The sequence below is a fragment of the Trichosurus vulpecula genome, chromosome 5 (assembly GCF_011100635.1).
Source record: "Trichosurus vulpecula isolate mTriVul1 chromosome 5, mTriVul1.pri, whole genome shotgun sequence".
NCBI lineage: Eukaryota > Metazoa > Chordata > Mammalia > Diprotodontia > Phalangeridae > Trichosurus > Trichosurus vulpecula.
Window position 1 is genome coordinate 189,187,848 of NC_050577.1, and position 25,169 is coordinate 189,213,016.

General features: G+C 38.4%; 1 protein-coding gene across 2 annotated transcripts in view; it reads left to right on the forward strand.

Annotated features, from left to right (window-relative positions):
* Positions 1 to 3,901: 3,901 nt before the first annotated feature.
* EPS8 (epidermal growth factor receptor pathway substrate 8) overlaps positions 3,902 to 25,169 on the forward strand; it is a 263,944-nt gene continuing 242,676 nt past the window's right edge. Inside the window, exon 1 of one of the 2 annotated variants that reach the window (XM_036760033.1) lies at positions 3,902 to 4,277. The gene's annotated coding sequence lies outside the window, so the exon portion shown is untranslated. The remainder of the gene's footprint in view (positions 4,278 to 25,169) is intronic. The other variant, XM_036760030.1, reaches the window with a different exon arrangement.

The following is a 25,169-nucleotide window of genomic DNA, read 5'->3' on the forward strand; positions in this document are numbered from 1 at the left end:
AAGCTCACAGGCTATGGCTGTCTTTTTGTGCAGATATGGGCTAGATAAAGGAAAATTTTGCTGTAGTTTCTCTTCAGATTTCTTGGTCATTATTCGTCTGATGGTCTTTTTAGATTTTTGCCATAGTACATGTGTAACTGTTGGGTTCCTCTGATATCATTCATACAACTATCTTAAGTCTCTAGCACCACATCTTAACAGGGGCTTTGACAGACTGGAGTACATTCAGAAAAACATAACCAGTATGGTCAAAGGTGAATGAGTAGAGGAAGCATTTATTAAGCTCTTACTTAGGGCAAAGTGCTGTGTGACGTATTGGTGATATAAACAGAAAAGTAAGACAGTTCCTGCTCTCAAGGAGATGACATTCTAATGGGATAGGCAACACATATGAAAAGTTTCAGCTGCAAATCAGGTTGAAGGGTCTTATGGTACTTAAGGCACAGTAGCAAAACAGATGGTAATACTTCTTTTTAAATGTCATTTCCACTTATAAAATCACATCATTTACTGATGTTACACCATTTGATAGTGCCAAGGACTTTGGTGGCAAGGACATTCTTTTCTGGGTCTTCAATAACTACACCTGTGGCACCTTCAGGGCAGTTGCCAGGTTGCATGTCCACAGAGGCTGCTTCCCAGGATGATGACTATGGGCCTATGTTTTCCCCAAGGCTGTTGGGTTCAGGGTCCTGGGTTGTCTTCCTCAGAGTCTGAGGGGAGATGATGGTCAAGGTGGTGGCAGTGGTTCTGCTTACCTGAAAAGTGATACTTCCTGTCTTTCCCTCAGAATTGCCTTGCTACTTCATCTAGGCTGGCTTTCCCGTCCTTTGTGTGTAGCAGTTGGTTAGCAGTTGATAGAGATGGCTAACGCCTTCTACATATGAGTTACTTCCCTGGAAGATGGCTTCCAGGGCTGGGGTAAAAGTAGGACTGCTGGTGTAGGGGTTGGTGCTACTCCCAGTGGAACAGCTGAAGGAAATAGGGATATTTAGGGTAAAGAAGACTTAGGGACATGAAAGCTAGCTTCAAATATATATGTAGGGCAGTCTTGTAGAGGAGGAGTCAGATCAGTTGAGTGTATCTTCACAAGGTAAAACTTGAATCAATAGGTACAAGTTACAAGGAGATAGATTTTAAATCAGGAGGACAATTATAAAAGTAAAAAACTGAATGAATGTGCTACTTCACAAAGCTCTCAGGCTTCTGGCTGTCTTTTTGTACAGATCTGGGCTGGGTTGCATGGGGAGCGTTGGGGAATGTTTAAGCAGGTCCTTGGATGACCATCTGGTAGGTATGCATTTGAGAAGATTCCTGCATGCATAGGAAGGCTGGATTCGATTAGTTCCAAGGTCTCTTCCTGACTCTATAATTTCTTGCTTCCCTTGATTCTCCCTCATACTATTTCTGAAGATCTCATTTTTTCTATGAGTCTCCAGGACACACCTGCCCTAAACTAACAATTTTCAAGCACAATCATGCCCTGGCACATAGCAGGCACTTAATGAATAATTAGTGAATTGACTTCCAAAAACTCAAGAGCCTGGGGCTTTCCTTCTTGCCTCTGTTTTCACTCTCATCCTCCTCAACTTCTCAAGCAGAATCAAACAAATAAATGATTAGCAAGTTTTCTCCAGGAAATTTGTCTTCATCGTCCTGGCTTTCCACTGAAGTTGAACAGGTTATAAATAGATCTAGACAAAAAGTCAATATGGACAGACACATAAATACTAAGGTATTGACTTAGATAACAGAAAATAAAATGTGTATGAAACAATGAAAATACCTTTTAATGACTTCTTTATGGAAGTGGTGGTGGTGGTGGTGGTGGTGTACTGGCCACTGGAATAAAAAACTTTGTGAAAGGAAGTAATGGGAAAATCACAGTCTCAGAATTGCAAGGTTTTTTGGAGTTGGAAAGGACTTTTTTAGTCTTCTAGTCAATATGCATTTATTAAGCACTTACTACTGTGCCAAGCACTGTGCTAAGTGCTAGGGATACAAAGGCAAAAGACATTTCTTGCTCTGAAAGTGCTCAGCATAGTGGGTGGGACAACGTGAAAACTAGGTCCAAGCAAATTATGTATGGGATAATCTAGAGATAATCAACAAAAGGAAGATACTAAAATTAAGAGGAATCAGGAAAGGCTTCTTGTAGAAGGTGGGATTTTAGCTGGGATTTGAAGAGAACCAGGGAAGCCAGAAGGCTTAGATGATGAAGAGGGAGAGGATTCCAGGAATGGGGGTGGGGCAGTCAGTGAAAACCTCCGGAGCTGACTGGGAGATGGAGTGTCTGGTGTGAACAACAGCAAGGAGGTCAGTGTCATTAAGGGTATTAGAGGAATGGAAAGGTGAGGAGAGAAGAGGTTCAAAGTCAAAGAGGGACGTTGAACACCCAAAAGAGAATTTTATATTTGATCCTGGAGGTGATAGGGAGCCACTGGAATTTATTGAAAGTGGGGAGGTGATATGGTCAGACGTGTACTTTAGCAAGTTCATATTGGCATATGAGTGGAGGATAGGCTAGAGTGGGAAGAGACATGTGGCAGGGAGATCAGCCAACAGTCTGTTGCAATAGTCTAGGTATGAGGTGGTGAGGGCTTGCAGTAGGGTGGTGGCAGGATCCAAAGGTGGGAGATGGCTTATAGAACAGATGTTTTAAAAAGGGGTAAAACTGATAATCTGTCCATGCCCTGAGGATTCATTTCCTTCTTCTAAACAGAACAGGCTCTGGTCAAGAGTTGTGAGAAACTCAAGGTCGGTTATGGTTTGTTAATTTGAGCTGGAGCTTCCACTTCAGGGTGCCTAACGGTTTAGGGATATTGGGAATACACTTTATTTTCAGGGAATCTTATGCCAAGGGGATCATAAATTCTTAGGATGAAACGAGAGCTGGAAGGAACTTCAGAAGACATCTAGTCCAATCCCCTCATATTATAGATGAGGAAACCAAGGTCCAGGGACACTAAGTGATTTTGCCTAAAGTCACACAAGTAAGTAATCATCAGAGGTGCCTTTTGAACCTAAGTGGACGGACTCCTGGGCTAGCTAGCCATTGTACCTTCCTGCCTCCCTCCCTCCCTCCCCCATTCAATTAGTTTATGCGACTAGCCTTTGTAGCGTTCGCAGATGTAGAGCTAGGAGGGATCTTAGAAGCCATCTCTTACAGTTCCGTCACTTACAGATGAGGAAACTGAGGACCCAAAAGGGTTAGTGATTTGCTCAAAGTCATGCAATAAGCGTCAGAGGTTGGATTTCAATCCAGGTTCTCCCACTCAACTGCAAATCCCGTACTTTTTAGCGAGTGTCCTCGGTAGAAATAACACAGGGAAGTAGAAACACACAGGAAAGAAATAAAACAGGAAAGGAGAAGAGAAAGGGAAAAGGGAAAGAAGAAGAAGAGAGAAGGAAGGAGAGCCAAGGAGATGGAGAAGCAGGCAATCTATCAATTGCCTTTCACTGGCCTCATCAATGCTAGAGAATGAATATGCCTGCATGAAAGACTTTTTACCCCAGCAGTTGTAAGGTTTACGGGGCGCACCTCCTCTCCGGGATGTATCTGTTTCCCCAACAGATCCTTGCCACGGGCGCCCTGGGTTGGACCCCTCCTCCCACCCCAAGCCCCCCAAATATTTGCCCTTTTGGCATCTCTGCGTTATCTGCCTGGCAGCATTAATGATCCGGTAAAGGGAAACGGATCCGTTAGGAAGGAGTGGTTTCAACCTGGGATGAATTCCTCGATAACTTTCGCGCTCCTCCCCCTTCCTCCCCCCAGCCTTTTTCACGTTCAATGCCAGTGTCAGCCAGATGGTTCACCATTACCCAGGCTCGAGCCGCCTTCTTCTCTGAGCTGCAGGGAAAACCCGGACAAGTGGAGTGTGCAGCTTGCTGCAAGCCCTTAGGGTGGCGTTCGCGGCCGAACTGGGCATGCTCAGCACGCAGGGCTGGTCTAGTAGCGAGTAAGAAGCTTTGGGATTACTCTGGGAGCGGAGAGAGCGCGCAGCGGGTCTAGCTGGGGAGAGTTAGGTTCGCTGGAAAGGTCCTCTTCTCATCCTGCCTCTATCAAGCATCGGTTTGGGAGGCAGCTGGCTTCCCTGGCCGGAGAGAGTCGGGGGGCGCTGGCTCGGGTCGGGGAGTGGCGGGGCTTCTGCTAGTTCACCTCGCACCCAAGTCCATTTCCTCGATCCTTGTCCAAGGAGAAGAGCTGCTGAGCTCCAAGAAAAGCTTTTGTGCACCGCTCGCTGCTGGTTTGGAGCAAAGAAAAACAGCCTACCAAGGTGAGAGAGCTGTTTGACCAAACCGTTTCCAACAAAGGGGTCGTCTGGGTTTCGCAAATGCTTGACTATTTAACTCTTTCTCTTAATTTTTTTTTTCAAAATCTCTTTTGCTTTTTCTGCGGTTTAACTGGATCGGAGGCAGTAATCGGCTTTCCACTTTTGCGTCTTTCAACTGGTGTTTGGAGTAAGGTGCAGGGAGCCAACTCCTGCCCTCGGGGCACAATTGAGGTTGATTTGTGTGCTCTACCTTCTGGGGCTTGAATTGATTCTGCTTTCTCCCGTTCTTATCTTCAGATAGAACACTTCAAGCTTTAAAGCTACAATTTCGCGAAAATTTCACCTTTTTTTCCCCTCTGGGAAGATGGGGAGAGAGAAACACAAAATGTCCATATAGTGTTTCCTGGTAACTTGAGCTTCCAGCTACTACACCGGGTCTTATCTTGTCAGCTGGGCTTCCATAGACCTAGTATTCGTCTCACATCTTATGCTCGTAGATTTCCAGGTGTTCTTCTTTATCTCTTCACCCCCAAGAAAAGTATAGTTGGAGCTAATGATTCCTTCGAAAGTGTCTTTGGAGGTGGGGCGGGGGAGAGGGACAAGATGCATTTATAGTTCTCTCTCCACATTAAAGCAGAACTCTGTTGAATTAGAAAAAAATCTTCCAAGTTATTTTGGTTTTCTTTTCTTACATTGAATTTTTTTTCAATGATTGGTTACTTTTGAGAAGAGTGCCTTTCTTTCTCTCAGTGTTTACTGTATTTGGGTTTGATTTATTTCATATCCCCCCAAGCTTTCCTTTTTGCTCCTTAGCCTCCCAGCTCCCTTTATAGTTCTTTCCTTAGTGCTTTGCAATTCTTTGAAATCTTTGGGTTTTGGAGTCCAAGAGGTTTGGTTCAAATCCCAGCTCTGCTCCTTATTATCAGTATCACCTTGGGTAAGTCACTTAATCTCTCAAGCCTCAGATTTCTCCTCTGTGATACGAGGGGACTGGAGGAGATACCCTTTCCAGCTCTAAATCTACAATCTTAATGCTTCTACATTTAGGACCATTGTAATTGATGCAAGTTGGTTGGACTAGTCTCCTTTTGCCCTAAAACAGGAGTGCCATGCAGTCATATAGAGTGACTAGTGAAAATACATGAGTGCAACCCCTGACTCCAAAAAAATTGTGCCAGCCACTGTGCTTAGCCCAACCTACTTGTCCTCAGATTGAGGCATTTATAAAAGGATCTGGTTCTTCCTCAGTATAAGAACCCCAAAGGCCTCTGACTTTAATAAGCCATACAAAACCAGTTGGCTGTCTGGACTGAGCTGTTTATCTACTAAGGCATATGACTGCTTTCCTTAACCAAACCAACACGGGGGCTTGTGGGGATGGCAGTGAGGTGGAGAGCATACATGTCATTCATTTTGCTTCTATTTGTATTCTCAGTGCCTGGCACGTAGTAAGTGCTTAATATATGCTTGCTGACCAACTGACTTGATGATCTTTTTCATATGAGGATAATACTGGCAGTATGCGTTATCCAATACACCTTGCAGTGAACTTAAGGTCACTTTGGTTGTATCTCTGTTACTTGAATTTCTCATAATTAACTAACGTACACAATAATGGTAATAATAGCCAATATTTATTTGTGGCTTTAAAGTTAGTACGATGTTTTGCAAACGTAATCTCATTTGAGATTCCCAGTGATCTTGTGAGGTAGGTGGTAGTGTTATCATCTCCATTTTACACATAAGGAAAATGAAGCTCAGAGACTCAGAATATCAAGGTGCTGGGCCTAGAGGCAGGAAGACCTGAGTTCAAATTTGGCCATAGACGTTAGCCGGGTGACCCTAGACAAGTCACTATTTACCTCAGTCTATTCAACTATAAAATAAAGACACAAGCACCACCTCCCAGGGTTGTTGTGAGGATCAAATATGATAATATTTGTAGTACTATGCTAGCAAGTGCTATTTAAATGTTACCGATTATTTTTGTTGTGTTGTGGTTGGTTTAAAACCTGTCTTCTTGACTTCAATTCCAGCACTCCATGTACCGTGACATTATTTCATAAAGGCAGAGGGTGCTGACCTGATAAGTCCTATTAAGGATATATATTCTCAATTGTTGTTGTCTCAAAGAAAAACTAGGTAAAATTAACTACTGTTAACTATAGAAATAAAAATCTTAGACAAGTTGAACATTTGGGGTTGTATTTAGAAATCTTATTTTTACCAATCATTTAAATGAATGTGTTGTTGGTTTTCTGGGCAAAGTTAAGTACTTACACTAAAGTATCCATTAAAAATGTGAAATAGATAATGTCATGGTCATATAGTTTTTGAAACCTAGATTCAAACATGCTTTAATTTTTGAGACATCATTTGATTTTATTTTTGTTGCAACTAGAAGGTAGGGGATTTAGGATTTGGGGAAGACTTCTTTGAAATGAAATCACAGGGATTATATTTATTTTGCTGTTAACTTAGTTTTTCTGTTAAGAAACACAATTCTCTGTATCTTCCTGGCTTGTGGAAATAGTATGTGCTAGTAATTCAGATTCAGTGAATTCAGTCAACCTAAGTTCATCATCCCTTACTCCTTATGATATTTGAGATTACTTGAGTTTTTGTTTTGTATTGCATTGCTCTGGACAGTAAGTTACAGGTTTGGGAAACCTATAGGCTGTACTGATGTGTTTGTGCCTTTTGGATAATAATTTTAAAGGTTTTTTTTTTTAATTAAGAAGTTAGAATCAAAACTGTGGCATCTTTGACAAGTTTGTTAGACAGTACATTTGCTGGGAAATCATGCTCATTTAAAATCATTCATTAGTAGCAAACAATACTTTAAAATAAAATAAGATGCTGAAGTTGGTGTTTGTGCTAGTTGGTCACCTCCTTTTCTTCTGGTCAGGAGATAGACCTATCCTAGGTTGTTGGTTAAATTTCATTGCTCTTTTGGGTTTTCTATCCAAGTGTCTTCTCTTGATTGTGTTGTTTATTTATTTTGATGGTCTTTAGGTCTTTGTTCTTTTCCTCTCTATATTCTAACTTCATTTTCTTCTTTCTCCATGTTTTCCACTTGTGAACGCTAGTAAGTCTTTAATAAACACAGGATAAATGCTAGAGGAAAGTGGTAGCCAAAGTTTCAAGTTATCCGTTTTCATGACAAATTCAAAACAAAGTTAACATTTTATCACTTATTTAAATAATACAAATTTTAGGTTAATTTTACAGTGATTCAGTAAGTATACTTGGAAGGTTATTCTTATTTACATAACCTGTGCACTATGAAACTTGTTGATATCTGCAGTGGTGTTTTTTACATTGCTTTTAGAAGGTGGTTGACTGCAGGAAACTATTTGCAGTTGATGATGGTTGTTAATTCTTCCTTATGAGAAGTTCCATAATAACATAGCTGAAACACTTGATTTTTTAAGTTGAATGGACAAAACAGCAGCTCTAGGTTTTCTATTTCAATTCAATGGGTGATTATCTCATTAGTCTTTTCATTTCCTAAGATTTTTTAAGGCATCTGTAATTGTGATTTTAGGTTAAATTAGACTTTCAGAATAGCATTCAAGCACAATTTATTCATTTCTGATGTATTCTGCAAAAGTCACTTGTAAGCCATTTGTGGAGAGGTTTGTTGTAAGGTACCATGTCTGGCATGTATCAAGAGCTTGGTTCCTAGAGATTAGATGGAACGTTTATGGTACCCTTCCACTTATGTAAATGTCAACAAAGATATTTTCAGCTGGAAGGTGCTAGTAATCTCATTTTGGGAAGGTGGTGGTGACCCTCAAATGATATATATGCCCATTTTCTAAGAGTCAGACTTCTGATAAATGGCCTATAAGACAGCCACGGACACTGTACTTATCAACCAAATCTGCCCTTGTAAAGTGTCTATTTTTTAAAAGTATTGTACGATTTCTTGGTAAATGTTTTGTATATTAATATTATTGACATTGATAATGTCTTCGCTGTTGCACACGCAGCTAGGTGGCGCAGCAGATGTTAGGCATGGAGTCGAGAAGACTTGAGTTCACCTCAGACACTAAATAGCTACGTGTCCCTGGACAAGTCATTCCTCATCTATAGAATGCGCTAATAATAGCACCTATCTCACAAGGCTATGGGAGATCAAATGAGACAACATATATGGTACTTATCAAAGTTTAAAATATCATATACATGCTAGCTATTATTATTCATAGCTTATGAAAATAATAACTAATAATATGATACTTTAAGGTTTGCAAAGAGCTTTACAAATATTATCCCATTTATCCTCACAGCATCCATGGTAGATGCTATTATTACCTCTAGTTTACAGATGAAGAAACTGAGGCATACAGCAGTTAAGTGATTTGCCTAGGCTCAAATAGTTAGTAAGTATCTGAGATTTGATATGAACCCAGGTCTTCCTGACTTTAACTGTACCACCCAGTCTCCAGTAACATAGCATTCAAAGGTTACAAAATGTACATTTTTACATATGCTTTTTCCTACCAAGAACCCTATAAAGAAGATAGGGCAAATATTGTTGACCTGTGAGGATGCAGTACAGATATTATTATCCCCATTTTACATATGTGAAAATCAAGGCACAGAAAGGTAATGTGATGGTGAGCTGCAGTGTTTAAATCTGTAAAAATAAGAAGTAAGTAGATATAGGGCCAGCTTTGGAGTCAGAAATACCTGAATTTAAGTCCTGTCTTTGATACGTAATTGCTAAGTGACCTTGACTAAAGCATCTCTTAGTATCTCAGGCAATTCTCTAAGACTGAACCACAGAAGAGTTGTGCAACTGTATTGATGTGGAGAGTTTCCACACAAGGAGTTCCCTACATTTATAAAATGACAGGCCAGACATGACCCAAACAAACAATAAACAGATAAAAGTTGAACTTGGTTGTTTGGTCTCCTAGACATTTTGAAGCAAGATGTATTGTGCTATTTGCTGATCCTAGCCCATCTGGAGTATTCAGTTCTGCCCAATGCATTTTAAGAAAAGACATAAACAAATTGAAGTATGTTTAGAGGAAGATGAGCAATATGGGGGGAGGATGCTGAGGAATATCATTGGAAGGAATGAGGATGTTTAACTGGGAGAAGGAATGATTTGGACATGTAACTGTCAAGGATAGCCATGTGGAAGAAATTAGTCTTCTTAAGGTAGAAGCAGTGGGTGGTAGTTGTAGAAAGGCAGATTTAAGCTCCATGTCAGGATAACTTGCCTTACTGTTAGAACTGTCCAAAAGTGGATTGGACTGCCTCCCAAGGTTTTGGGTTACCTCCACTGAAGTGGAGGCTGTAATGACCACTCTTTAGGGATGTAACCGAGGAGATTCCATTTCAGGTACCAGTTGGAGCAGATGGCCTCTGAGAGCCTGTGATTGTGTGACTAGGTGACCTCCAAGGTCCATTTCAGCTCTAGCATTCTATGACATTGTGACTTGACTAAGGGTATTGAGCCACTAAGTGGTCAAATCAGGAGTTGAATCCACATTTTCTTAGTTCAGTTCCTTGTATTGCCCGGTTACTTCTCAAAGTGATTGAGCAATATAGTTTCAGTGTATAATTGGGTAAAATGAACAACTGAAAATAGATGCATCCCCAGTGAAAGAAGCAGTCAAGAGTGTCAGGATGGCAGTCATAGCCTCATATTCATACCAATTAAATGTTAACCCAGCTAAATGACCATGGCTCAAAAAAAAAACTAAAACTGACTAAAGCACAGCTGTTTTCTTGCATGCTGGGATATAATATGTTTTACTTTTTACCTCTCTAGTCATTAAGGAGTGTACTCATAAAGTGGGAGGTTTTATCAAAGACGAAGGGGGAAGGGACCAGAATAGGATGCAGCAACTAACAACATCAAATACTACTACATGCCAGACACTGTGAAGTGCTTTACAATTCTTATCTCATTTGAGCCTCACAACCACCTTGGGAAGTAGGTACCATTATTATCCCCGTTTTACAGATGAGGAAACTGAAGCAAACTGGGGTTAAGTGACTTGCCAGGACTCAAACACAGAATATCATAACATTTTATACTATTAAGCCCAAGAAGAACGAGTAGTTTTCTTACAGTGTAAATAAAGGTCATCTACCTTTTTACTTACTTACAAAGTTAGAATTCCAGAAGTAGAATATTAAATTCTATATTCATTATAATTCTTGTACCATTTTCCCCTCCTCTTGTCCACTTCCTCCTCCTCCCCCTCCTTTTTCTTCTTCTCCTCCTCCTCCTCCTCCTCTTCCTCCTCCTCCTCCTCCTCCTCCTCCTCCTCCTCCTCCTCCTCCTCCTCCTCCCCCTTTTCTCTCTTCCTCTCCAAATCTTAATTTACATGTTGATAGATTGGCTGAGAATCTTGGGCATTTTTAAACTTCCTTAAAGAAAGGTGAAAGGGTAAGGATGGGAGATAAGAAAAAGAAATGAGAATTCATCCTCCTTATCTCCCAAGGAGTTATTATACTGCCTATACCCTTTGACATTCCTTTCACATTCTAAGCATAATTGACATCCCTTAGTGTGAAAAATAGTACATGTTAAGGTAATTAAAACGAATTAGCCGGTTATTTTTCATCTTCACAAAAGCAGCACAAGGTGAAATTTAGGTTAGTGCTTAGGAAGAAGTACTTATTTTATAAGTGGCAAGTACTAGACTATGTAAATTGTTAAAACTAGAGGTTGGAAAATATGCTAAGACTACTTACTACTGTCAGCCCGTACCTTGTTGGAGTTAGTAAGACTCATTTTCCTGAGTTCAAATCGGGACTCAAATGTTTCCTAGCTGTTTGACTCTGGACAAGTCACTTAACCCTGTTTGCCTCAGTTTTTTCATCTGTAAAATGAGCCAGAGAAGGAAATAGCAAACCACTTTAGTATCTTTGCCAAGAAAACTCCAAATGGAGTCATGAAGAATTGGACAAGACTGAACAACAACAAAGATATTTATAGCAGCTTAACCAGTTGAGCCTAACTTTTTCTAGCCCATTGATTCTCAAGAAGTGTGGGGGAGGGAAGAAGAGAAGAGGAAAGAGTTGTATGTTTGATTTGGGTGAAGTGGGCAGCCCATTCTCATTTTGCTCAAACCAATTTTGTATGTAGTTGCATAGCAACGTAGATATCCCATAGGAAGCTATGTTCAATACTGCTCTTGCTTTTGGAGAAATTGTGCTTTCAATTTTAGAGTAAAGAAAAAATATGTGGAGGACTTTAGAGATGGCTCTCATCCCTCCAATAAGAGGTTAATGGAAGAAATATAAGTGTTTGGAGAGGGCCCACACTGTTCAAAATTGAAGTCTCTTACTAGAGGCAGCATGACATAATGGACACAGAGTTGCTTTTGCAGTCTGGAAGATCTGGGTTCAAGTCCTGTGTTTGACACAACCTTTGTGATCAAGTCACTTAATCTCTCAGTGCCTCTGACAACTCCCTAAGACAATAAATTGCCATATTGATGGAGAGTTTTTCCCCACGTTGAAGAAATTATAGGTATAAATTTATGTCCCCTAATGGAAGATTACAGATTTGAAGTGACCTTTGTTTTTTCCTTTCTAAGCACTGAGCTCTTTTATAGCACTCATCGAAATATTCCATCACGTCCTCATTTGGGAAATGAAAGTACAACATTCAATTGGTAAGCATTTTTTCCAACTACAGTTGTAGTTGAATTGTATCAATAGATTTCCCCCAACCCCCAGAGTCTTAAGTATGTATATATATATTATATATATATATACACACATATATATGTATATATATAAAATATATATATAAATATATGATATATATATATATATATAAATATATGATTATGGACATCAACTGTCTAAATGGATTTTTCTAGGAGGTTCTCAGATTATACCAATTCTTGTAAATTTGTTTTATTTTCCATTAGAACAACATAAAAAATAGGTAATGAAGGCAGTTAGTTCTTTTTAAAAAGACACTGGATACTGCCTCAGCATGCTTTATGTTGATATTCTCAGAGATACTTGCGGCTAATGGTTGCTTCAGACATAAAGGTGTTCAGTAGAATGATTTTATTAAAATATCCTGTGGCTTTATATAAAACCTAAAGAAAAAAAAGGAAACTGAAAATGGATAAAATGCACACTTAAACTTTCCTATTCAGCTAATAAAAGCATATCGCATTTAAAATCTTGCTGGGTTAATCCTTTTACTCTGTTTTGTGGCAGTTCAGATTTGCGAATTACTTACTTGGTTAAATGAGTGACTTGTCTTATGCCAGGACATTTTGCTTAATAATTTCTTTCTTCCATGTATGGAAGGAGGTAACATTATTGTAGTTCTTGAGGAATAGTTTGTTCACAGATGGTTATTGTATTTTTGTTTGTTAGAGTCTTTTTGTTTATTTGAGAGGGGATGAGGTCAGTCCCTCTGATTTCCCTATTCCACCATTTTTTAGCCTAAATCTTGTTAAGGTGAACCTAAACACACTTAAGGTATTTTTAAAAATCCTTTTGACTTAGGAATGCTTTTCTAGGACACTAATCCTTAAGCTAATATGACTTTACAACCGTAGGCTTTGCTGTTGGAGTATGTGAAATTAACATTTTCAGTACTTGTATACAGTTTATTCCTACCACTGTGTGTAAGCAAGGAAGCTTTGCTTTTTCCATGCCTCAGAATCCTTTTAAAAATATAGATAAAAATAAATAAAATTAAAACTACATAAAATAAAATATATAAATAGGAGAATACAAATTTTCTTGGTGGGGCTTTTATTGGATTCTCTAGTTGTGTGTTATTAATAATTTAAAAGCAACAGAATATTTTCTGTGGTAAAAATCTGGTCACTGGGTCGAATCTTGTAGCATTATTCACTTGATACTCATGCATGTGAAGGAGTAGAATCAGAATGTATGACAATAAAGTGAATATTAAGTGAGAGTATTAAGGAAGTAACATTTATAGGATCAGAAGATTTAGAGCTTAGAAGGGACACTAGCCTTTTACTTATGAGGAAACTGAAACTGACAGAAGTTAAATGACTTCTCGAAGGTCATGTAGGTAATAAATAGTAGAGCCAAGGGTCAAACCATGTTATCCGACTCTAAACCTAGCATTCTTTTTAGTATACCAATCTGCTTCCTATCAATGTCTGGTACTTACTATATTTGTTAAAAATTGCGTGTGTGTGTTTTGTACATATGCACATGTGTTCATAGCTTGAAACTGCACTAAGACTTTTTGGGACGCCATGTATAAAGCTAATATATATTGGTGGGGGAGTGTGTGATTTCATTAGTGTCAATCAGTCAGTCAATAAACCTTTTTAAAGTACCTACAATGTGCCAGGCACTGAGCTAAACTCTAGGAATACAAAAAAAGGTAAGAGTCCTTGCTTTCAAGGAACTCACAGTATACAGAGGAAGAAACATGTAAATAATTATGTATAATGTCATCTTGAGTATAGAAACTCTCTCCTTTGATACCAATTAGCAATTTATCTGCAATTTAGAATTTGAAAAATATCAGGGGCTTTGTGAGGTTGTGGCTGGCTCAGGGTCATAGAGCTTATATGTATGTGGGGTGAACCTTGAACTTAGGTGATTCCTCTATGCACTATGCCATTGTGGCTCTCTATGTTTGAGAGTATGTTTATTGTATATCAATAGGTGTGTGTTACGATCTTTATGTATTTACTTATGAGGAAACTGCAAACAAGCAAATGTATAAGTTCTTTGAATAATCAAGATGAAACAATACATGTTATAGAGAATAAAAATTCAGCATAGAGTGTACTTGAAACATTTTGATTGTTAAGCTCTGTGCTTTTCTTTGATGTGGAAAATATTAGCTGTCCTTGTTGACTTAAAAGGATGGTAAGAGATGCACATCATTTTTTTCCCCTCTCCATACATTTAGTTCAATTTACTTTTCCATGTGGTTATTAGTATAATTTTTATCCCAGCTGTTGAAAGAAAGCTTTCAGTACTGATTGCCATAATATCTATGTTCTAGAGCTTGGCAGAATTTCATGTTTTTAAGTTTTATCTTAAGAACTGTTATTTTCCATAGTCTCTTGTAGGAAACAGTCCAATAAAAATATTGAATTAGATATACTTATCCTGCTTCTGGCTGTTGTTTTTTTTTTTCGTTTTTTGTTTTTTCTTTTCTGATTGCTTTTGATAGTTTCCTTCAATTTTCAAATAACCTTAGTTACTAAGTATATCTTTTGTAACCTTGATTTCCTCCCCGTTGCTATTCTACCTCTTTCTCACCGATTGATGAGGTTGAAATCAGAGACAGAGTAGACACAGTAGATGGTCCTTGTGACAGTGAAGATTAAGCTTAGGTTGCTAAATTGTTTGAAACAAAAGAGGTTATCAAAGTCATCTCTTTTAAGTGGAAAGGTGGCATGGACTAGTGGATAGAATGCCAGTCCTGGAGTCAGGAAACCCTGAGCACAAATTCCACCTCTGGCACAACCTGTGTGAACATGGTTAAGTTGCTTGAACTCTCTGAGTGTTTCCTTCTTAGTGAAAGGGGTATACCACTACCTGTAGCCTTGTGTCACAGAATTCTCATGGGCTTTAGATGAATTGGTGTTTGATAAATGCATTGCAAGCTGTAAAACATTATATAAATGTCATTACTATTATTAATTTATCTACTTAAGTCATACATTATTTTGTAAATAATTAGAACATCATAGAAAGGTGATTAAACCTCTGCAGATTAGAATACTGGCAGGTAGAAGTGTGACTGCAATGTGAATTGCAAAAAAAAAAAATGTTCAGTTGTTATTTCTTTGTGAAATTAGACAAAGAGAGCTCAGACATTTTTATTTCGTTCAGCCTTACTATAATAGAGTTTGTATGTACAGGCATAACCAGTATCAAATCATCTCACCTAAGGCATAACTATGTACAGCAAAGTGTGATGTAAAACCATAAAACTAATTTGACCTGCCTCCCAGAGTCGGCATTTTAAAGAGGCTCCAGAGAACAGTAAAGATTGTTCTCCATCCTTGCCTCCAAATGTGCTCCCCTCACGTATTCCACACTCCACCCCCATGTATATTCTAAGAAAGAAAAAAAAAAGATTTAGCCTTGGGAAGAATCAGTCTCCCATAGGTGGTGACCTGCGTAGAGTAGTTTTGTGTGGGATGCTGATGTTCTCCAGGGAGTATATTAAGGAGTCAATATGATTAAGTACATGTGGGAAAAGCAGATCTGAGCATAGGACTTTTTTCTTTCTATTTGAGAATGAGGCATTCTCTCATGGTGTGAGTACGCAGGGATCAGATCTCTGTAGGCTGAGTGAGACTCATGTATATCTCTAAGGCTGGAGATTCTGGTTCACATTCATTGTTGTATAATTCATATGTGTTATTTTGAAACATGGTTCATTAAATATTAGATCTTCATTTTCATTAATGGATTCATTGAAGTATTATTTGATTTAAATATGCTAAAAATACTTTGCTTAATAAAATCATAAAATAAGATTGATTAGAAGTTCAAATTTGATTTTTATCAAACTGAAACTTCTATGTTTGTCTTTGAATTATAGATTTTTTCTTACTGATTTGGAATATCTGCTTAAATTTTCAGAAGTTGTTAATGGAAGAAGTTGTTAATGGAACCTCTTAATGGAAGTCTGTAACAGCTAAATTATAGACCTTTGATTACTATCTGAGCTACATAGGAAGCCGTGAAAAAGTAGAGTAATTTAGGATGGTGGTCATCAGTTCCCTCTATGTATATAAAAATCTCTGTAATTCAATTAACTTTGTTAAAAGGGCTGAGCATGTATTTTTCTTTTTTAAATATTGATGTTGATGGTGATGTTAGTTTTTAGTTGTGTTCACAGACAGGAAAATGGATGAAAATTCACAAATTTTTTTGAAAGTCTAAAATCCTTCCTAATCACATTCGCTAGCACTCATGCTGCTTATTTAAGAGGTATAAGAAGAGGACTCTTAAGTTGTAAAGCAGTTGACAAAGTTTATTAGCACAAATGTCTTAGGAAATTTGTTAAGGATATAGATTTAGACAAAGTACAATATAGGAATTATCTCATTCAATATCTCACCCAATGGTAACTATCTCAAACCTAAATATTTTTGTGGTTCTAAAATGCTACCTAAGGCATGCTCTGTTATGGACTGTCAAAGTGGGAAGTCTGTGGGTTCTTTGTCAGGCTCTTGTACAAGGTTTAACCTAGTTAAGCAGAGAGCCCATCTCAAACACTGGCCACCACTTGATGAATTTCTTGCCAGTAAGCATCTCATAGCAACCATCTATTGAGGTCTGGAGTGGTTGCAGCGTGTATTGGTAGGAGGAGTATTCACATGAATGAAATTAAAAATCTTTTGAAGGATAAAGTAAGCTTGGCCAAGAGTTGAGTATATGCTTTTATTCATTCACATAGTGGCACTTTTGTTTTTAAGCAAGCAAGTGAAACCAAGAAAATAAGCACCTATAGGGATTTATGACAACTTGAGTTTATGGACAAGTTAAGCAAGAAACTCCTTTGTGTTTGTGATAATGATTGGCACCATTGAATACAATCCAGGGCATAACCACTAGAAAAAAACTGCCATTGGTCTAAGTGATTTTAGCAATTTCATCCCAGTAATCCATATTTTAGTATTACTTGTTATTTAGGCATCTCAAAATGATAATACAAACCACTTTGGGCCTTAAATAAAAATAATTAATCTCAAGACAAATTAGCTAATGAACATTTTGTGTTTTTTTTTGTTCCAGAGTTGTGAATTATCAGTGGAGGAGACTCTTCTATGATGAAATTCTCCCTATTAATGCAGACCAGTGACCATTTTGCAATATAGAGTTTTAAAGCTGGGTTTCTTAACCTTTTTTGGGGGGGGGTATAGTCATAGACTCCTTTGGTGAAGCCTAGGGTCCCCTTCTTTAAATTAATATTTTTAAATACATTAAATAAAATGCATAGGATTACAAAGGAAACCAATTATATTTGAAATAGTTTTCAAAATATTTTAAAAAACCCCAAGTTCATAGGTTAAGAACCTTTTTTTTTAAAGAGTTGCTTGGTGCCGTGAGAAGTTAAGTGACTTTCTGAGGATCATATAGTTGGTGCGTGTCAAAGGTGGAACTCAAATCCAGGTCGTCTCAACTATGAGATAGATTTCACTATGCTGTTCTGTCTTACAGTATTAGTTAGCTAATTGGATTAGAGATAAGAATTGGGTAAGTCATTTTGACCAGGTGGCCTGAGCTAACTCAGCCCAGCTAGTGTTCTTCCTAATCTAAAGAACTCCAGGAAGCTGTTTCCAGGTCAATCTGGAAATTTAGGTTTGTTTTGGGGTTTGATTAGAAGTAGCTTATTAGATCCCACCCTAAGTGATTGGAATCATTCATTCATCGAAAGCATTTAAGTGTTTTCTCTGTCCAGAACATTATGTTAGAGTGACCCTTGGGAAGATAACAAAGTTTCAATGAGCCTTAGATCCTGTTGTTACGGAGCTTATGTAACTAATAAGGACAAGTACAAATATATATAGTTATCATACCAAATAATGCTTGATAAGCAGTGAAGCCAGCAAAATGTTGTATGAGTTCTGAAGGGTAAAGGTTTATCTCAGGTCCCTTTAGAGAAGGAATCATGGGGAAGATGGCCTTTAAATGATTCAACAATAATGCTATAAGCATTTTATTGTTTACTGTTGTTTACTATGTGCTAGGCACTGCGCTAAGTGCTGGGGATATAAATACAAGCAAAACTAAAAGAGAATCCACTGTCCTCAAGAAACTTACCTTCTAATGGGGGAAGACACTTGAAAGAGAGCCAAATGGCAGAGATAAAAGAGGTACCCATATTGGAAGGGGGGAATCACATCAAGGTTTAGAAAGTTGGAAGGGGAATAAAGGTTGGCTGGGCTGGGCCTCTTCCCCAAAATAGAGAATCCAGGAGGAACTCAGCAATGGGAAAAGGAGGCTGGCATAGTAGCAGGATGGGAAAGCCACAGAGGTGTTTGGGTGCTTCAGGGTGAGAAGGCTCCAAGTGTGGAGGGATGTTCTAGAGTGAGATGGCAATTGAGGCTTGTCGGAAGAGTTTGTAAAAGGTAGAAACAGAGCCAAGAGGGCAATGAAGAGTTGGGGAGAGGACATTTTGGGTATAGGGAATTGTATGAGCAAAGCATTAGAGTGGAAAAGCAATATCATGTTTGGGGTAACAGTTTGGTTGGATTATAGAGTACATGAAGAAGAGTAATAGAAGTCTGACTAGGCAGGGCAGTTCCGACATGACTAGATCAGAACATAAATGAGATGAATCTAATAGCAATATCAGAGAAGAGGTGGTAGACACGGCTATTATAGTAGGGGGCGAGGCTGGAAAGAAAAGCCTGTATTGTAGTGAAGGAGAAAGTAAAGCTCTTAGGGATTAAGTGGTTTGTCCAAGTTTGCACAGTAGCGTAAGTAGCACTTGAACTCACGTCCTGTGACCTCTCTCAGTCTCCCACAAAATAATGATTGTGGACTAGATGGTCTTTGAGGTCCCTTCTGTGTCAAGATCTGTTTCTGTGAGTTGGAGTGACTTGAAACCGTGCCTGTACAACGGTTAGTTAGAGGATAGGATATTTAATCCGGAGGAGAGAAGACAAGACTTGGTAGGAGAGATAAACACTTCTGGAGTATTTGAAGAGCTGTCATGTGGAAGAAAGATTACATATTTTCTGCTTGGCCCCAGAGGAGAAAGTCATAGAGAGGTAGACTTAAGATTGACAAAAGACAAATTTCCTAACCATTTGAGCTGTCACAGAATGGAATGAGTTATCTAAAGAGGTAATGAACTCTCATCGCTGGAGGCTTTTAAGTGGAAGCTGGATGACCATCCATCAGGGATATTGTAGATATTGTCCTACTCATTTGTAGGTTACCCAGATGATCTCTGAGGTACGTTACAGGTCAAAAATTCTCTTAAGTCTAACACATTGGCCCAGTGCAGCCTGTTTATATTTACTGATCTCTGGAAATCACTCAAACAAATATTTATTCAGCTTTTACTGTGTTCCAGGTTCTGTACTAGACGCTGGGCATACATAATTTTAAATGAATGAAACAATCCCTACTCACAAGGAGTTTACAATCTAATGGGGAAGATAAAGTACATACAGGATAAATAGAAAGATAATTAGTATAAAGTAGTTAAAGACAAGGTAATTAGAGAGGGAACAACCACCTAGCAGTCAGAAGGATGGGGAAAGGCTTCAGGCAGAAGATGGTGCTTGGGCTGCATCTGGAAGGGAGAGAGGGATTCTCTGAAGTAGAGGCAGTATGTCTGTATATTTGATATGTTCTTTGAGTCTGAGTAACCCCATATCATTAGAGAGGAGAATTATTCCAAATTGTATTTTTTTTGTGTATATTTTCACTTTGTGCTATGGAACTTGAACAATGTCAGCAAATAACTGATTCATCACAAATATTATTTTAGTGATACTTGTCATTTAAAGTCTTCTTGCTGGAACAGCCGTAGAGATTGGGGAATAAAAGAAGGAACTCAAACATTCTTCTCACTCCTAAAGCTTTTTCCTGAAGATATAGAATTTAGAATGTCATTGAAGTCCTATTCTAATGCTTCATTGTGGCATGGACATGATCCTGGATCCTCAGGCTGTGCTGATAGAGGACAAGCTCTGATAAGTTGGATCAGCTTTTAATAATGGCCTGCTAACAAATACCCATGTCAAGACAGCCTAGCTAAGCATGGAGAGGCTCATTTATCTGTTTAACACCCAAGAAACACATACATACACAGAGGAACAGGATCTCCATATCTGCATGACTATATGTGTATATACATGCTATATACATACATACATGTGTATGTGTAAATACACATATGTGTATATAGGCATATACAGATTACCCAATGTAATGTATGTATATATGCACATATGCATGTACACATATATGCATATACATATATACGTGTGCCTTGGACATACCTGTACACACCTATACATGTCTATAGTAGTCATACAAAAATTGAGATCATGTGTGTGTGTGTGTGTGTGTGTGCATGTTTATTTCCAGAGCAATTCATTAAGCTGACTTTTGAGTTAGGCAGTTTGCAGCAGTGGAAGGAGTACTCACACTGATGAAGTTATAGATCTTTTGAAGTATTGAAGAAAATGAGAAACAGAAAGGAAAGCCATTTCCCCTTGCTTTGTAAATATTTTTTAAATGTACAAGAAATAGGGCTTGATTAATAGGAAATTTTCTTCACTGAGTCATGTTCATCATTTCACTAATATATTCATATATAAGCTTGCTGTATATTTAATTTTGACATGATGTAGGTAGAACTTTTCTCAACTTACGTAGACCTTGTGCACTTGCAGAAATTCAAGCAGATACCCTCGGGGCTGCTGCTGTTTTTTCCTCAGGCCTCTGAGGCCAAATTGTGGTTGTGGCAGTAGTAGGGGACAGGGGTTGCCGGTTTTGGCAATCATGGCGAGGCAGAAGTCAGTCTGTGTGGCAGAAAGCTCTTGTTTCAAGTGATTGTTTGACTGTAAGGCCCGAAGTCTTAAAGTTGTTTTGGATTATAGTGAATTTTTTTTTCCATTCTGGGTGTGTGTGTGTGTATGTATGTGTGTGTGTGTGTGTGTGTGTGTGTGTGTGTGTGTGTGTGTGTATGTGTGTATTTTCCCTTTTGCTTTGGTACAGACCTGCCCTATTAGAACAACTGCATCTGAGACAAATCTTCCAGAGTCTATGTTTTATACTCCTATGTGCCAAGTAGCTACTGCTCATTCATGATGTTCAGAACTTGAACATATTGAAACCAGTAGCTTACATTCTGAATTTTTAGAATCTCCAGAGAGTAGTAACTTTTTGTAATAGAGAAAGCACAGAGTGAAGGGATCCTTGTATGGAAGATGACATCATATGCCTGTTGGATGCCAGCCATTTTGCTGCCCCATTACTTTTTTGTGCATAGATCTGAGTCCTCCCAGTCAGTGTGAGGAAGGCACCAAGACAGTGTTAACTATGAAGCTGGCCTTCATGGTTTCTGGAGAATACATTGCTTCACCATGCCCATTATTGGCTCTCTTCCTGATGGGGATAGAGAAGTGGAAGTGAATTGTGTGTTTGTGATGATTGAAATTTCAAATCACACCAGAGGTGCTAGTCTGCCCTGAACACCCTGTACGCCCTGAGGGCTTGCTGAGCCTTTTTCAGGGATACTCATTCACCTTTGGTGTCTACCTTCACCCAACTTCACCTGTGACTCCAAGAAACTAGAGCATAAGAGTGGCCTCACCCAGTTAACACTGTCTCAGCAGACAGGCTAAACCAGGGTGAGGGTAACTGACAGGCCTCAGACCCTTCCGTGAGTTAGGGGGATGTCTGCCCCAAGCATGTGAAGACTTCCATGGTGGAATGGGCAGATGAGAACAATTTGTTCCAATGGCCACGAAGGCGGCTGAAGCAGGTGCTGTGGAGCACTTTGAACTTGATCAGGCATCAAAGATGCCAAGGTCATCCACTGCCTCCCCAGGCCATCACCAGTCTTCTTGACTTTTTTTCCCACCACTGGTGGAAGAGAGAGTGAGACTAAGGACTTTGTGCAACTCTGCCTCACTTAAATCCAATTCATGTGCAAGTCAAGAGATCACGTGTGAAGTCATTAGTTCTCTTGGAAAATGAAATGTGAACAACAACATCATGTATTTTTAACCTTATAATAATTTTATGAAGTGGGCAGCACCCCATTTTGTAGCTTAAGAAGAGATTAAGACAGTTGAATGTTCACATAGTATGTATTGGAGGCAGGATTTGAACCCATATTCCTGACCATAAGGCCAATATGCTATCCATCATACCCCATTGGCTCTCAGCTGGTAGAATTGAAACCAGAGCGTAGGTCTTTTGTCTTCTAGTCTAAGTCTTTGAACTATCTCTTATTATTTCTCACTCTAACCTACCACTTGTTATTGAGTTTTATTTCCAGCTATAAGGATTGATATATTAGATCATAAATTTAGAACTAAATTAAATGAGATACTATTGGTAGACAACTCAGTACAGTGCTTAATAAATGCTTGTTCCCTTCCTCACCTCCCATTCCCCCAGAAGGGTTTTTAGAGGACACATATTATGGTCTCATACCCTCATTTTACAAGTGGCAAAACTAAAGCCCATTAAATTTAAATGACCTTCCTTCATGCAGGCAATAAAGTGTCAGAGTCAAGATTTGAACCTGGGTTCTCTGATTTCAGAGCCAGTGCTTTTTCCACTATATAATACTGCTTTCTCACACGAATTAATTCATAGTTTCTTGCCTCTTCCATAATCTGGAACCCATTTGTGAGACATCTGGTTGATACTGGAGTTCAGAAAAGAAGCATTGATTCCCATACATACATCATTTAAAACCCATAAACAGCATCATATAGCACCATGATGCAAACAGTGAGCTAATCTCCTGATGGATATATGTAATATCTCTAATTGAAAATAATTTTACTTGAGTTAAATAAAATACTGTCAACAAATATATATATATAAATTTGTGTTTGATTGCATGAACCAACTCCAAACTAGCCTAGTAAAAATATAAAAAAAATTTTTTCTTGCTTTTATTTTTAAAAAAATTTCTTCTTTTTGGTTTCTAAGCAAACTACTTAATCCATAAAGTTTTCTATATTTTTCTACCCTGTATTTTCTACATTATTTCCTCATGTGCTGATGCTTCAGTATTTTAGTGCTCGATAAATGCTTTATTCATTCATTAATTTCATTGATGTGACTCTTTCCTTTAGTGGTATAGATTACCACCTTTCTGTACCTTCTCATTTTGTACAGCTCCCTCTCATATTCTCTCCCAAATCATCAGTAAGGCATTCCTTCTCCCTCTATGTCTCTTGACATTACATGAAAATCAAAGCAACATTTGAACTATCTAACCCTCACTCTTCTTATTCTGGCACATGCAACTTTTTGATAATGTCTTTAAAGCTGTTTTTTTTACATATTATTGCAACCCATTTACCTCTACCTTGCCTTTCTTCATTGCTCTTTCAATGACCCACAATTAGGATTTCTTGAAGATGGTAATTTTTTCATGTTTCGTAGCCATAGAACATCACCCAAAGAATACTGGTATTAATTTTTTTTTGTTCATTTTATTCAGTGAGAAACTTGGGGTTAAAGAAAACACTGTACAGCCTTTAAAATTCAGTCTAACTTATTCTTTTCCTTCTCATCAGTTCTTGGTCTGTTTTGTTGTTCACATATTGTTTCTGTCCAAGCTATGTATACTGATGGTTGACTTTTGTAGATTGTTCAATTGTATATCATAGTTTGGACCAGGGGTGGGGAACCTGTGGTCTCGAGGCCACATGTGGCCCTCTAGGTCCTCAAGTGCAGCACTTTGACAGAATCCAAACTTCACAGAACAAATCTCCTTAATAAAAGGATTTATTCTATAAAACTTGGACTGGGTCAAAAGGCCACAATACCCAAGGACCTCAAGGCTGCAGGTTTCCTACCCCTGGTCTGGACCATAAGCATTCTTCATGTAGTTGTTTACTACTGTGTGGATAACTAGGTTGAATTTTTTTGAATGATTTTTGATCTCATTTAGGAGGAAATTTACTATTCTGGGGCTTGATGTAACCAACAAAGTGGAATCTTCAGGCCAGAACATGTGGAAGACCCCATTAACATATGGATTAGGTTTCAGAAATCTTCATGACAGTTGCAAATTCCTTTGGTACATATGCATCTCTCTTTTATGTTTAGCATAATTATGATTCATGTTAATAAGTAACCAAAGGATTGTTGAACAAAGTTTATCAATATTAATCATAACAATTAACATTTATATAATGCTTTAAGGTTTGTAAAGCATTTTTTATACACTATCTCATTTGATCCCTACCACTGTCCTGTAAGGTAGGTGCTATTATCCTCATTTTATTAATAAGTAACTAAGACTTAGAGAAATCAAGTGACTTTTCCAGGATCACACAGGTAATAAATGTCTGACGCTAAGTTTTAAGTTATGTTTTCCTAACTCCACGTCTAACCCTCTGTCCATTGTGTCACCTTTGTGATATCTTTCAAGGATTTAAGATTTTGACAGACGCAGGGGTTACACAAAGTTGGAAGAGAGCCTTTAAGGTTTAAAATCATTAAACACAGTTGAATCTTGTAATCTCTGTACCATTCCATCAGTTGTGTAACTATAAGGAATTGGTCTGCCATTGAATATGCTCATATGTCAAGGACCTCTGATTACAACAAGTCAAGGACCCACTATAGAATATCTTTTGTAAAAGCCATTACTAATCAGATAGGTAAGAGGAGGAGAATGGGAGTGAGAGGGAGTAAGAAACTTGGCACCACTCACCAATGGTAAAAAAAAAAAAAGCCTTGGGTTTATCCCATCACTATGCCAGTGTGATTTTTTTCCCCCACAGGTGATTGCTTGGAGATTGGGTGGTGTTTCACTTCTAAAAGAGAAGTTGCAAGAGAAGATTACACAGGGAACTTGGGGAGCTCTTACAGTTTACAGAGCCAATAAAATCAAGCAAACCTTCCAGTTGGAGATTGTCCTTTGTCCCTTTTTAGATGGCTGAGATAGGAATCTCAACAATAAACATTCTTCTTTTACTTGGGTTTTCTTACCTGGATAGGTAGGCCAAACTTTGTTGTGTTTATTTAGAAGTCTCTTCAGTGTTCCACTGGGTGCAATCAAGTTGTCATCTACAGAGAAGAGTTTTTAGACAATCCTCTTTCATGAGGAGTATGCTGGATCTCATCCATGATAGGGGCAAACATGTTTGGTGAGCATATGTCACTTTTTATACTCCATTTGATATTAACAATTAAAGAGTTATTGAAAAAAGTTATCTC